The 16,082-nt window shown below is 36.9% G+C and overlaps 1 pseudogene; it reads right to left on the reverse strand.

Annotated features, from left to right (window-relative positions):
- The window catches only part of LOC143671800 (pleckstrin homology domain-containing family A member 3-like), a 63,580-nt pseudogene that overhangs the window by 15,948 nt on the left and 31,550 nt on the right, over nucleotides 1-16,082 (reverse strand).

Consider the following 16,082-nt stretch of genomic DNA (forward strand, 5'->3'; position numbering starts at 1 on the left):
TTCAATCCTACCTAAATTGATTTACAGATTCAACGCAATACCAATCAAAATCCCAACAACTTACTTTTCAGAAATAGAAAAACCAATAAGCAAATTTATCTGGAAGGGCAGGATTCCCCGAATTGCTAAAAGTATCTTGAGGAAAAAAAATGAAGCTGGAGGTCTCACGCTGCTTGACTTTAATGCATATTATGAAGCCATAGTGGTCAAAACAGCATGGTACTGGCATAAAGATAGATATATTGACCAATGGAATTGAATAGAGTGTTCAGATATAGACCCTCACATCTATGGACATTTGATCTTTGATAAGGCAGTCAAGCCAACTCACCTGGGACAGAACAGTCTCTTCAATAAATGGTGCCTAGAGAACTGGATATCCATATGCAAAAGAATGAAAGAGGACCCATATCTCACACCCTATACAAAAGTTAACTCAAAATGGATCAAAGATCTAAACATTAGGTCTAAGACCATCAAACTGTTGGAAGAAAATGTGGGGAAATATCTTATAAATCTTATAATTGGAGGCGGTTTTATAGATCTTACACCCAAAGCAAGAGCACTGAAAAAGAAATAAATAAATGGGAACTCCTAAAAATTAAACACTTTTGTGCATCAAAGAACTTCATCAAGAAAGTAAAAAGACAGCCTACACAATGGGAGACAATATTTGGAAACGACATATCAGATAAAGGTCTAGTATCCAGAATTTATAAAGAGATTGTTCAACTCAGCAACAAAAAGAAAGCCAATCCAATTACAAAATGGGAAAAAGACTTGAACAGATGCTTCTCAGAAGAGGAAATACAAATGGCCAAAAGGCACATGAAGAGATGCTCAACGTCCCTCTGGCCATTAGAGAAATGCAAATCAAAACCACAATGAGATATCATCTCACACCCACCAGAATGGCCATTATCAACAAAACAGAAAATGACAAGTGCTGGAGAGGATGTGGAGAAAGAGGCACACTTATTCACTGTTGGTGGGAATGTCAAATTGTGCAACTGCTGTGGAAGGCAGTTTGGCGGTTCCTCAAAAAGCTGAATATAGAATTGCCATATGACCCAGCAATACCATTGCTAGGTATCTACTCAGAGGACATAAGGGCAAAGACACAAGTGGACATTTGCACACCAATTTTTATAGCAGCATTACTTACAATTGCAAAGAGATGGAAACAGCCAAAATGTCCATCAACAGACGAGTGGCTAAACAAACTGTGGTATATACATATGATGGAATATTATGCAGCTCTAAGACAGAATAAATTTATGAAGTATGTAACAACATGGATGGACCTTGAGAACATTATGCTGAGTGAGACTAGCCAAAAACAAAAGGACAAACACTATATGGTCTCACTGATATGAACTGACATTAGTGAATAAACTTGGAATATTTCATTGGTAACAGAGACCATCAGGAGATAGAAATAGGGTAAGATATTGGGTAATCAGAGCTGAAGGGACACAGACTGTGCAACAGGACTGAATACAAAACCTCAGAAATGGACAGCACAATACTACCTAACTATAGTACAATTATGTTAAAACACTGAATGAAGCTGCATGTGATAACGATAGCGGGAGGAGGGCTGGGGCATAAATGAAATCACAAAGAAAGATGGACGATAAAGATTGAGATGGTATAATCTAGGAATGCCTAGAGTGTATAATAATAGTGACTAAATGTACAAAATTTAAAAATGTTTTTGCATGAGGAAGAACAAAAGAATGTGTGAGACTAAAGCATAAAAATGTTTATTTGGTACAAAATTTACATTTTGACTAGTGCATTTCCTAATATAACTTATGTAGATAGTTTGATTGAATGCCATAAGTACTTGGAATCTCAGGTAGGACATGAGATTTTGTTGGTTTGTCCAGAGTGATGCCCTGATGAATCCCAGAGTGATTTGATCAGTGAGTGGAAAACTATTTGCAAAGCCCCCTTCAGGGAATGGTGAGAACAGGAAGAAATGCAACTTCCCCAAGTTGAATTCTTGATATTCTCACAAGCAGGGTGGACAACCAAAGCTATAGGCTGAGCCCCCAGTCTTGGAGTTTGTTCATATGAAACTTAACCCCGCAAAGGATAGGGCAAGTCTACTTAGAATTTAGGCCTAAAGGTCACCCCCAAGAGAGCCTCTTTTGTTGCTCAGATGTGGCCTCTCTCTCCAGCCAACACAACAAGCAATCTCATTGCCCTCCCCCTGTCTACGTGGGACATGACTCCCACGGGTGTGGACCTTCCTGGCAACGTGGGACAGAGATCCTAGAATGAGCTGAGACTTAGCATCAAGGGATTGAGAAAAACCCTAGAATGAGTTGAGACTTAGCATCAAGGGATTGAGAAAACCTTCTCAAACAAAAGGGGGAAGAGTGAAATGAGACAGTGTCAATGACTGAGAGATTCCAAACAGAGTCAAGAGGTTGTCCTGCAGGTTATTCTTATGCTTAAGTAGATATCATCTTGTTATTCAAGATGTAATGGAGAGGTTGGAGGGAACTGCCTGAAAATGTAGAACTGTGTTCCAGCAGCCATGTTTCTTGAGGATGATTGAATAATGATACAGCTGTCACAATGTGACTGTGTGATTGTAAAAACCTTGTGTCTGATGCTCCTTTTATCTACCATGTCAACAGATGAGTAGAAAATATGGAATAAAAATAAGTAATAGGGGGAACAAATGTTAAAATAAATTTAGTTTGAAATGCTAGTGATCAATGAAAGCGAGGGATAAGGGGTATGGTAAGTATAATCTTTTTCTTTTCTTTCCTGTGTTTGTTTTATTTCTTTTCCTATTGTCTTTTTATTTCTTTTTCTGAATTAATGCAAATGTTCTAAGAAATAATGAATATGCAACTAAGTGATGATATTGTGAATTACTGATTATAATATGTTGGTGTTTTATTTGGTTTATTAATTTTTTTAATTAATAATTTTTTAAAAAAATAAGGAATGGGGGAACAAATGTTAAAATAAATTTAGTTTGAAATGCTAGTGATAAATGAAAGTGAGAGGTAAGGGGTTTGGTTTGTTTAATCTTTTTTTTTGTTATTGTTTTATTTCTTTTTCTGTTGTCTTTTTATTTCTTTTTCTGAATTGATGCAAATGTTCTAAGAAATGATGAATATGCAACTATGTGATGATATTGAGAATTACTGAATATATATGTAGAATGGAATTATATGTTAATGTTTTTGTTTGTTCTTAATTTTTTAATTAATAAATAATTTTTTTAAAAAAACTAAAATTGTAGAATTGTAACCCATATCAACTCTGAAATCTGTTCTACAACTAATTGTTGTGCTGTGCTTTGAATTTTATTGCTGTCTTGTATATATGTTATTTTTCACACAAAAAAGTCCATTGCAATGATAAAAAATATTTATTCCTTCTAGCCTCCTATATTCTGGAGCAGCTAGGAGAACAAATCTGAAATGATGGTATGGTAGCCCATGACCAACTCTTGGATCTGTATTGTAACTACTTAAAGAGTGCTTTGAAAACTATTGTTTTATTCTTTCTTTGCTTTCTATATATGTTATATTATACAATTAAAATGTTAATACCCACAGTTGGGTGAGTCACATCTTCATGGAGATAACCTAATCAAATGTTCAACCTGTAGTACTGAATAGATTAGAAGAAACAGTATCTCCCACAAGATTGATTAGGATTAAAACAAGGCTTCTCAAGGGTACATACATCCTTTCAAATTGGCACACTATATATCTTTTAAAATATGACTGTGTGATTGTGAAAACCTTGTGTCTGATGCTCCTTTTATTCATCTTTTTATGGACAATTGAGTTAAAAAAATGTAAAAACAAAAATAAATAAATAATGGGGGGATAAAGGGGGAAAATGGGTAGATTAAAATACTAGTGGTCAGTGAGAGGGAGAGATAAGGGTTATGGGATGAATGAGTTTTTCTTTTTTTCTTTTTATTTATTTTTCTAGAGTGATGCAATTTCATCACCATGATCATTTTTAGAACATTGTATCACTATAGAAAAAGAAATAAAAAGAAAAAAAGAAAAACTAAAAATGATCATGGTGATAAATGCACAACTATGTGATTATATAGTGAGCCACTGATTGTATACTATAGATGACCTGTATGTGTGTGAAGATTTGCAATTAAAATTTTTTTAAATGTCAACATCTACCAGAGTTCTTCATACAAGAAGAAGAAATAAATAGTCCATGAAGTAAATACTTTAAAAATATATCAGGAGGTGGGGCAAGATGGTGGCATAGTGAGATGTGGAATTTAGTTCATACTCCAGAGCAGCTAGTAAATAGCTAGCAACACTATAGAACAACTATTGGGGGAGCATTAGTGACCAGACACACATAGTGCACAAGTCTGGAATGGGTGGAATGGCTGAGATCTCACACAGAACTGTAAGTCTTCCAAGCTGCAGAAGCCAGTGCCCCTCCCCAGGGGCACATAAGACTGATCAACCCCCCTCCCCAGGAGAAAGTAAACAGACTTAACTAATATCAAGGAAGTTACCTTAACAAAGTTCCAATTGAAGAACTGATTAACAAATTCAGATTGCTGAAAACAGGCCCCAGCACCGAAAACTTGGAGTATGCACTACTGGCAGAGAACTGGGAGTATTCACCCTGGCAGAGAGAGGGCAAGGATGATAAAAAGAAAAACAAAGGCTTTTTTAGTTGGACAGCGCAAAACACTGAAAAAAGCATGCACTGCTACAAACGGAGGCACATATCACCTGGGGACACATAGACCCATATACCAGATCCAGCTCTTGAATGACAAACCCAGATTGCTGGGGTCCCACTCTGAAAAGGCTTTTTTTTTCCTTTTCTTTTTTTCTTTTTTTTTCTTTTACTTTGTAACTGTTCATTAGACATAACTGCAAGTACTCTCAGGCTTCAGCACTCTCCCAGGCCAGGAAAAGGCAGAATTAAGGCATTCCTGAGAGACAAATTAAATAAGTGAATTAGGGCAATACATAAACGGTTTATTTTCCCCCAGGAAAAGGGGGGCAGGGCCCAGTTCAAGTGGTGATCTTCCTTGAGGGAATCAGGCCCCAGGGGCTGGAAAAGAGAAACAACCCAAGCCCACCCACTACCTCAGACTCTTTCTAAACCACACTACTGGCAGGGAGAGGATGATAAATTAATGGTACCAAAACAATTTATGCTGTTGGGAAACTGAGAGCAGACAAGTAACATGTGCAGGGTAGGATATGAAAAGCACAGAGCCTAGATGCATCATATGAACATCTAACAACCTACTGGGGCTCACCTTCAGGGAGACTTAATAACAGCTAGTCTCTCCTCCTGAGGTGTGGGTCTGTCTGATCTGGGAAATCCTGACTGGGGTAAATCTTATCCCTTATCTTGAGGGAGCCTTCCTCAAAAAAATGTTCCATATAGGCAAGGCAAGAATCAGAAAAACAAAAGGTGAAAAATTCTGATCAGTAAAACAAAACCTATGCTAGAGGTCTAGAATAAGTTGAACTGAATGCCAAAGAACAGATGGTGACCAAAACCAACCAATGAGAAAATTCTAGGTAAAAAAATGAAGACAACAAGCAGCATAAACTAATTAAGGAAATTGCATGCCCAGACATCAGCAAAAAATAATCAGTCATACTTGGAAAATCAAAGATATGGTCAAGTCAAAGAAACAAACCAACATTTCAAATGATATGCAAGAGTTAAACCAACTAATTCAGGAAATTGAACAGAAATGCAAAATCTCATTAAAATCAAATCAATATGGTGAGGGAAGATATGGCAAAAGAGATGAAGGATGTAAAGAAGACATTGGGTGAACATAAAAGACAGCTTGAAAGTTTGAAAAACTAAATCACAGAACTTACAGCAATGAAAGGCACAGTAGAAGAGATGAAGAAACAATGGAGACCTACAACAGCAGATTTGAAGATGCAGAAGAAAGGATTAGTGAACTAGAGGAGAGGACAAGACATCAGAAAAACTACACACAAAATAAAAGATAGGGAAAAGAATGGAAAAATATGAACAGGGTCTCGGGGAATTGAATGACAACATGGAGCATATGAATATATGTGTTATAGGTGTCCCAGAAGGAGAAGAGAAGGGAAAAGGGGCAGAAGACTAATGGAGGAAATAATCACTGAAAATTTCAAATTTTATGTTTTTAAGATAAACATAAAATTATAGAGCCAAGAAGTGCAGCATACTCCAAACCGAATAGATCTAAATAGACCTACTAAAAGACACTTACTAATCAGATTGTCAAATGTCAAAGACAGAGGGAATTTTGAAAGGAGCAAGAGAAACACAATCTATCACATACAAGGGGAGTTAGAGACAACTGTACGTGGATTTCTCAGCAGAATCCATGCAGGTGAGAAGTCAGTTGTATGATATATTAAGATTCTGAAAGAGAAAAACTGCCACACAAAAAATCTATACCCAGAAAAACTGTCCTTCAAAAGTGTGGGGTGGGATAAATATTTTCAGACAGTCACTGAGAGAGTTGTGACTAAGAGGCCAGCTCTAGAAGAAATACTGAAAGGAGCATTAAAGACAGATAGGAAAAGACAGGAGAGAGGGGGACTGGATAAGAGTGTAGAAATTAAGACTATCAGTAAAGGTAAAAAGAGAAAAAAGTAAGATATGACATATAAAATCCAAAAGCCAAAATGGTAGAAGAAAGTACTGCACTCACAGTAATAACATTAAATGTTAATGTATTAAGCACCCCAATAAAAAAAAATAGCAAAGACTGGCAAAATCCATTAAAGAACAGAACCCATCTATATGCTGTCTACAGGAGACCCAAATTAGACCCAAGGACAAAAACAGATTGAAAGTGAAAGGTTTGAAAAATATATTTCATGCAAACAACAACCAGAAAAGAGCATGCCTCACTCAGATAGACTAGTTATAATATACAACCTGGGAGAATTGAAGTCAAGAGCATGGGTTATCACATTCGGGGCTATTGTAAAGGTTCTTAGATTGTAAGCTCTTACAGCAGTCCTGTCTATTCCAGTGTTGTAACTACTTTTTCCAAATTCTGAGATACTGAGCGATTTGTATATTACCTGCTCATTTTCTGAAACTTCGGGTATTTGTGTGACACCTCATACTCAGAGTTAGAACTCTGAAGCTATGAAAGTCAGCATTACACCATACAGCAACAGTTTAAAAAGTTGAACAAGTGATCAGACTTCAAGTAGAGATATGCATGAAGCTGATCAGGATAAGACTAAGATAAATCAGAATTTACAAAGTAAAGGATGATATGGTCCATATTTTAAAATTTCAAATTCTGTGTGAGACCAAAAGAAGAGATGTTTATCAGGTGCAAAATTCATATTTTGGGTAGCATCTTATCTAATTTAACTTGTATGGTCAGTTTATTCAAACACCATAATTACATGTAATCTTGAATAGGGTGTGAGTTATTGTTGGTTTGTAGAGTTGGTGTGGTGCCCTGATACATCCCAGAGTAATTTGGGCAGAGAATAAAAAAATATGTGCAAAGTCCCCTTGGGGGACTGGGGAGAAAGAAGGAAATATTAAACTTCTCCATCTGGAAAATTCTTGATATTTTTGCAAGCAGTAGGGACAACCAATTCAATAGGCTGTGCCCTCAATCTTGGGATTCACCCCTATGAAACTTACTCCTGTAGAGGAGAAGCTAAGACTACTTATAGTTATGCCTAAGAACTTCACCCAGAGAACTTCTTTTGTTGCTCAGATGTTGTCTTCTCTTGAAACCAACTTGCAGGTGAACTCACTACCCCCTTCTATATGGAACATGACTCCCAGGGGTTTAAAACTGCCTGGCAATGCGAGACATGTCTACCAGGGATGATCTGGGACCAGCATCATGGGATTGAGAAAGTCTTCTTCACCAAAAGAGGAAAAGAAATAAGACAAAATAATACTTCATTGGCTGAGAAATTTCAGAGTCAAGTGGTTATCCTAGAGGTTGTTCTTATGTATTATATAGATATTCCTTTTTAGTTTATGGTGTATTTGGAGTGGCTAAAGGGAAGTACCTGAAACTGTAGAGCTTTGTTCCAGCAGCTTTGTTTCTTGAAGGTGATCGTATAATGATATAACATTTACAATGTGACCATGTGATTGTGAAAACCTTGTTCCTGATGCTCCCTTTATCTAGGGTATGGAAAGGTGAGTAAAAGATATGGATAAAAAATAAACAAATAATAGGGCGAACAAGGGTTAAAATGTATTGGGTAATTGGAAATACTAGTGGCCAATGAGAGGGAGGAGTAAGGGGTATGGTATGTATGAGTTTTTCTTTTTCTTTTTATTTATTTTTCTAGAGTGATGCAAATGTTCTAAAAAGTGATCATAGTGATAAATATACAACTATGTGATGATATTGTGAACCATTGATTGTACACCATGTGTGGAATGTTTGTATGTTAAGAATGTTTGTGTTGGCATGTTGATTTATCAATAAAAATATATTTTAAATGTCCAAATTAAGGCATCAAAGGAAAGATACTTTGGTTCAAGAAGGCCGATGATGTTTGGGGATTCTCCCTCAGCTGGAAAGGCACATGGCAAGGTCTGCTAGTTTTCTCTCCAGGCTTCTTCAATGGCTTCCCCAGAGGTATATTCTTTCATTTCCAATGGTCTCCAGCCCGGTGAGCTCTAGTGGCTCTGGTGTCTGCCAATCTCTTTTAATCAGTGTATTTCAAGCCATTTGCATTTAAGGTAATTATTAATATATTAGGGCTTAAGTCTGTCATTTTATTTGTTTTCCATTTGTTTCTTCTGCTTCTCCTTTCTCTGTTTATCTTTAATTATACCCCTGTGATTTGCTTTGACTTCATTTAGTGTTTTATCTTGACTTTTTAGTATTATTTTTGAGTATATCATTTTTCATATTGTCCTAGTGGTTGCTTTAGGTATTACAATATGCATATACAACTTATCACTATTTTATCATATGTAATTTATCACAGTCCAATTTAAGAGAAGTATAGAAAACTTACTTCCATTTATGTCCCTTTATCCTTCATACTTAAAAGCATATAAATTTTGCAAAAGTATATGATACAGACATTGGCAATACTGAACGGAGTGATAGATGTTTCAACAATAATAGTAGGAGACTTCAATACATGACTCCTCTCTATAGATAGAACAAACACACAGCCTATTTGGTGAGAGTGTGTTTATTGGGTCTCTGTCTCTTGGGAACAATGAAATTATCTAAAATTGAGAATGTTGATGGACTGTGGACTTTGGGTCCGCTACATGATGCCTGATGAAAGCAGGTGGCTGAAGGATGCACTGACAGAGAAGTAGAATGGCAAACGATGGTGTATACTTATGAATGAAGGCTGCACTGCTGTGAAAAGGAACAATGTCGTGAAGCACGCAACAATGTGAACAAACATATGGGGCATTTGGTGAGACAAAATAAGCCAGAAACAAAACAGCAAGAATGATATGGTCACCATTAGAAAATGTTTTTAAGAAACAGGGCCCTACATTGTAAGCTTTTAGAGCAGACACATTAAGTCTGGAGTGGTGATTACTATTTCTGGATTTTGAGAGACTTATAGATATATAACCTGATATTTAGAGATAAGAACGAAGCCAAACAGGTTGAGGTTAAAGTAATTCAGAACATAGTGGTAAGGAAAACAGTGTCTATATTTTAGAACCGCACATACTCTTTGAGACCAATGAAAGAAAGTTTTATTTGATCTGGAACTGAAATTTTCTTTAGTGCATAATCTAATTCAACCTATCTGTATAGATCATTTGAACAAAGGAAACACAGAGAGCACAGAATGAGAAAGAGGTTCTTTAATCCTGTATAGATTACTGTAATGCCTGGAAACATCCTAGAGTATATTAAGCAGATAATCAAAAAGTATTGGCAAAGTCCCCTGAGAGAGGGGAGAAAGACTATGGAATTATTAAACCTTACCATCAGGGAATCCCCTGATACTGTATCAAACTTTAGGGATACCCAAATCAATAGGCCATGCCCTCAATCATGAGGCTTACTCTTCTGAAGTTTATGTAGGTAGCATAGAAGCTCAGACTACCTATAGGCATGCCTAAAAGTTACTTCTGGAAGACATCTGTTGTTGCTCAGAAGTGGCCTCAGTCTCTCTGAGTCCAACTCTGCAAGTGAAATCATTGCCCTCCCCATGTGGGCATGATATCCAGGGGAAAGTCTCCCTGACAACTTGGGAGATGACTCCCAAGGATGAATTCAGACCTGGCACTGTGGGATCAACAATTGCATGCTGACAAAATGGGGGAAAGAAGTGAAATTAATAAAGTATCAATGGCAGAGAGAGTTCAAATAGAGTCGAGAGGTTACTCTGAAAGTTGCTCTTACACAAGCTTCAGGTAGACCTTGCTACCTATCATAACCTGCCAACCTCCAAACTGCACCATTCCAGCAATACTAAAGAGCACCTAGGGCAACTTATAAGATTCCACGATGGTTCCAGACACCAGAGTAACTTTACAGAAACCTCCAACCTCCCAATGGGTCCCTGGTCCAGATAAGTCATGAAACCTAGCCCAGCCTCTCCAGAACATCAGATAGTTCCATCTCCCTACCTCATATTAGTGACAGACCCTTCCAATATCAAAAACTTAGAATTGCAATAGCCCAAACAACCCCAAAGAGAGGTATGGAAAGATGAAAGGTGATAGTGGAATTATACATAGAAGATAGGACTTAACAAATGAATACAAATGCTGAATCATTAAATTGATATCTCTTTTAGCTTCCAGTATTTTAGAGCAGCTAGAAGTAAAAACCTAAAATTGTGAAATTGTAACCCATGTCAAAGTCTGAAATATGTTCTACAACTAATTGTAGTGCTGTGCTTTGAAATTTATAGCTTTTTTTGTATATTTGTTATTGCTCACAAAAAAAAGAAGGAAAAAAGTCGATTGTGATGAGAAAAAAAGTATTTAAGCCCTCTAGCCTCCTATATTCTGGAGCAGCTAGGAGGAAAAATGAGAGGATCATATGGTAGCCCATAACAAACTCTGGGATCTATCCTGTAACCACTTTTTGAAGAGTGTTTTGAAAACTATTGCTTTTTTATTTCTTTGCTCTGTATATATATTATACTGTACAATAAAAAAGTTTTTAAAAAAGAGTGGGAGAAAAATCAAAGATGATGGTGGAGTTATACAGAGAAAGTAGGGTTTAACAAATGAGTATGATTGCTGAATCATTATATTGATATTTCGTTTAGTCTCGAGTATCTTAGAGCAGCTAGAAGTAAAAACCTAAAATGGTGGAATCATATCCCCTTAACAGACTCTGAAATCTGTTCTTCAACTAATTGTTGCAATGTGTTTTGAAATATATTGCTCTTTTGTATATATGTTATTTTTCACAAAAAAGAAAAAAAGTTCTTCTGGCCTCCAATGTTTGGGAGCAGCTAGAAGGAAAACTCTGAAATAGTAGAATGATAACCCATAACCAACTCTGAAATCTGTTCCATATCTACTTGTTGAAGTGTATTTTGAAAATAATTGTGCTTTTTCTATTCTTTGTATATATATTGTATTTAGCAATAAAAATGTTTTAAAATTAAAAAAATATGTTTCTTCTGTATATTTTCTACATACTTTGAGAACAACGATGTTATAATTTTTGCTTTAATTATGAAATATGATATAAGAAATGCATGAGAAGTAGGAGAGCATATTGTACCTATCTCTATTTGTACCCATTATAACATGAAGTTTCAAGCTGCCTTCTACTATTGCCCTTTTTTCATTTAGAGAATCAAATTCCTTTAAGGCTTTCTTCAAGGGTAGGTTTTCCATCAGCAAATTTTCTCAGTGGAAAGTCCTTTTGTCTGATGGACATCATCCCCGCGTATTGCATAGAAAACCAACAAGAGTGTTGTGGGATCTGTAAAAATGTAACCACTACCAGTCTGGACTGAAAGGGACAGAAAAGGGACAAAGTGAAGGAAAAATGTCTTAAGAGGCAAAACTGTGGTAATTAAGGTGTGGAGCCAGGAAATCTCGGGTCAGGAGAGGAGACTCACCCATACATATGGAAAGGGTGAGTTTGTCCCAGAAGCAGAGGGTTGGCCTTCTGCCTCAATGCTCAGGAAGGGTTGTGCCACCTCAGGTCTGAGAGAGGGACTGCCATCCATTGTTCTGGAGGGGATGAGTGCGTGCCCCCGAGATGGCAAAGAGCCGAGATGTGGCCCCAATTTTTGGAGAGGGTGGAGCCAAGAAAAAGGTGGTCCCTACAACAAGCCCCTGTGTTGCAATTCACCCAAGCATTTGGAGTGAGAGCAAGGCCATTGCATGGGCCCTTAGAAAGGATGGGACTAAAGCTCTCTAAAGCCACAAGGATAAATGACTCTCAGACTTTGAAATCTAATGGTGTTTGCCCTGCAGTTTTTTGGAACTGTATGTGCCCAGTGACCCCTGTTTATCTTTCGATTTCTCCCTATGGAAATGGAAATATGTATCCTATGACTGTCCCTCAGTTTGTATAATGGCAGCAGATGATGTGTTCTAAGTTTCACAGGTGCAGAACCAGAGGGAAATCTTTGCCTTAGAACAGACCATGCTGGTAACAGATTCTGATGAGATTTTGTACTGGTTTTAACTTTGTATTGTATTTGTATTGTTACTAAAATGGTTTAAGACTTTTGTGATATTGCGATGAGTGAATATGTTTTGTATATGGAAGAAACATGTCTTTTGGGGGTCCAGAAGGTGGAATGTGCTGGTTTGAAAATATGTATTCCAGAAAAGCCTTGTTTTAATCCTGACACAAACTTGTAGATGCAGCTGTTTCTTTTAATCCTAATTCAATACTGTAGGACAGTATCTTTTGATTAAGTTATCTCCAGAGATGTGACATCCCAATTGGAATGTGATCTTTTCATTATAGGGAGATGTGACTCCATCCATTCCAGGTGGGTCTTGATTAGTTTACTGGAATCCTTTAAAAGGGGAAACATTTTGGAGAGTCAGAAGTGACAGAAATGACAGAAGCCTCAGAGCCAACAGAAACTTCAGAGCAGAGCTGACACAGATGTGGACACGTGGAGAACAGAGACATGGATGAATAGATACACTTGGAGCCAAGAAGATGTCACCATAAGGTGTTAAGCAAGCCAGAGCAAGAGCCAAGGGAAGCCAAGAGATGAAAGCCAGCCCCAGAGAAGCAAAGTGAGGAACCCTGACAGGAACAGAGGCTGAAGTCATCAGAACCCAGGAGCAAAGGTCCAGCAGATGCCAGCAATGTGACTATCCAGTTGAACAGGTGTTCCTGATCCATCTGTCTTCCTTGAATTAAGATATCTTTTCCTGGAGGTGTTAGTTGCACATTTTTATAGGCTTGGAACTGTGAACTTGTAACCATATTAAATTCCCTTTTCAAAAAGCCATTCCAGTTCTGATATATTGTATTCTGGCAGCTAGCAATTTAGAACAGCAATGCTGACTTTCAGAGCTTCAAAACTTTAAATATGAGACTTAGGTGTCACACAGGTACCTAACGTTCCAGGGAAATGTCAAGTTATACACATATAGCACAGCATCTCAGAATCCACAAATGTACTTACAACTCTGGATTGCATGTGACTACTATAAGAGTTTACAATCTAGGCCCCATTTTCTTGTAAGTATTTTCTAAAAGAGACACACAATATTTGTCCTTTTGTTTCTGGTTTACTTTGCACAACATAATATCTTCAAAGTTCATTCACCTTGTTGCATGACTCACGACTTTGTTCCTTCCTGTAGCTGCACAATATTCCACTATATATATATATATATATATATATATATATATACACACCAGAGTTCACCTTTCTGCTTCTCAGTCATGTTACCCTTCAGCCACCTCCATCCATTGGGCATCATGGATAATGTCCAAAATAAACTATCTATGTCTCCCAGTATCCTCTCTTAGTTGCACAATCGCAATCACTCTCAAGTTTAGACACTTTTTAATAGCACCAAGGAGAAAAATAACTGATAAAAACACCTTCACCAAAGAGAAAATCCAAAACTCTGCTTAAATCTTGTCCAAACCCCCCACCCCAATTCTTTACCCCTAGAATTGCTGTGGTACTGGCGATATCTTCCTATTAAATATAGGCCACAGCACACAATAGTAGTTTTTCCCCATACCCTCTATTATTGACCCTTTTTTCAAGATTCATACCTTTGAAGTTGTTCATGCAAGAACTTATTTATAAATATTTGTAGTGTTAATCAGTGAGATACATGGCCTTATACAACCCCTTTCAATGTATTCACCTTCCATATGGCGATATTCCTTATAAACCCACTAATGAATTACCGTCACTTCTATCCATTCCCATACATTTAAGTTCAATCTCATTAGGTAACCATTCACCTAGCTAGCTTCTGTATATCTCTAGGTCCCCAATATTCTACATTATGAGACTGAGCTTACCCTTACCAGGGTCATATTACAGAAATCATACAGTATCTAACCTTTTGTGTATGACTTATTTCACTCAGTATTATCTCCTCAAGGTTTATCCATATTGTCAAATGTTTCAAGATCTCATTTCATTTTACTGTTGCATAATATTCCATTGTGTGCATATACATTTTATTTCTCCACTCATCTGTTGATGAGCACTTGGATTCTTTCCATTTTTTGACAATTGCAAATAACACTGCTATGAACATTGGTGTACAAATTTCTGTTCCTGCACTGCTTTCAGCTCCTCTGGGTATATACCAAATGGCAGAATTGCCAGGTCATAGGATATCTCGATATTTCATTTTCTTAGTAACAACCAAACTGTCTTCCATCATGGCTGTACCATTATACATTTCCACCAGCATTGAAGAAGTGAACCAATTTCTTCACATCTTCTCCAGCATTTGTAGTTTCCTGTTTAATAGCAGCCATTCTCATAGTTGTGAGATAGTATCTCATTGTGGATTTGATTTGCATTTCCCTTATAAGGTAATGAAGACAAGAATCTTTTTTTTTTTTTTTTTTGCATGGGCAGGCACCGGGAATCAAACTCTGGTCTCCAACATGGCAGGTAAAAATTTTGCCACTGAGCCACCGTCACACCGCCCTCTTCATGTGTTTCTTAACCATTTATATTTGCTCTTCAGAAATAAAATGTCTATTTATATTTTTTGCCCATTTTATAATTGGGTTCCTTGTTCTTTTGTTGAGTTGTATGACTTCCTTATATATACTAGACATCAAACACTTATCTGATTGCTATGTGGTTTCCAAATATTTACTCCCATTGAGTTGAGTTGCTGCCACTTCACCTTTTGACGAAGTCCTTTGAGGCACTGAAGAATTTAATTTTGAGGAGTTCCCATTCATCTATTTCTTTTTTCATTGCTTATGCTTTGGGTATAAAGTTTAAGAAGCTACCTCCTATGGCTAGATCTTGAAGATATTTCCTTATATTCTCATCTAGGATTTTTATGGTAGTGGCTCTTATATTTAGGTTTTTAATCCACTGTGAGTTAATTTTTGCATAGGGTGTAAGGTAAGAGTCCTCTTTCATTCTTTTGGCTATCAATATCCAGTTCTCCCAGGTCCATTTATTGAAAAATCTATTCTGTACCAGTTCAGTGGATTTGGAAGCCTTGACAAAGATTAATGGACCACAGATTTGATGGTCTGTTTCTGCACACTCAATTCAATTCCATTGATCAATATGTCTACATGTGTGGCAGTACTGCATGGTACCATGCTGTTTTGTCCACTGTGGCTTTATTAAGCTTTAAAATCAGGAAGTATTAGTCTCCCACTTTTTTCTTCTTCTTTTTTAGAATATTTTTGGCTATTTGAGGTCTGTTGCCTTCCAAATAAATTTGATAACTTGCTTTTCCAAGTCGTCAAAGTACGTGGTTGGAAATTTGATTGGTATTGCATTGAATCTTTAGATCAATTTGGGTAGAATTGATGCCTTAATGACATTTAACCTTCCTATCCATGAACACAAATGTCTTCCCACCTAATTATATCTTATTTGATTTCTTTTACACAAAGTTTTCCATGTACAGGTCTTTTAAATCCCTGGTTAAGT

The sequence above is a fragment of the Tamandua tetradactyla genome, chromosome X, assembly GCF_023851605.1.
Source record: "Tamandua tetradactyla isolate mTamTet1 chromosome X, mTamTet1.pri, whole genome shotgun sequence".
NCBI lineage: Eukaryota > Metazoa > Chordata > Mammalia > Pilosa > Myrmecophagidae > Tamandua > Tamandua tetradactyla.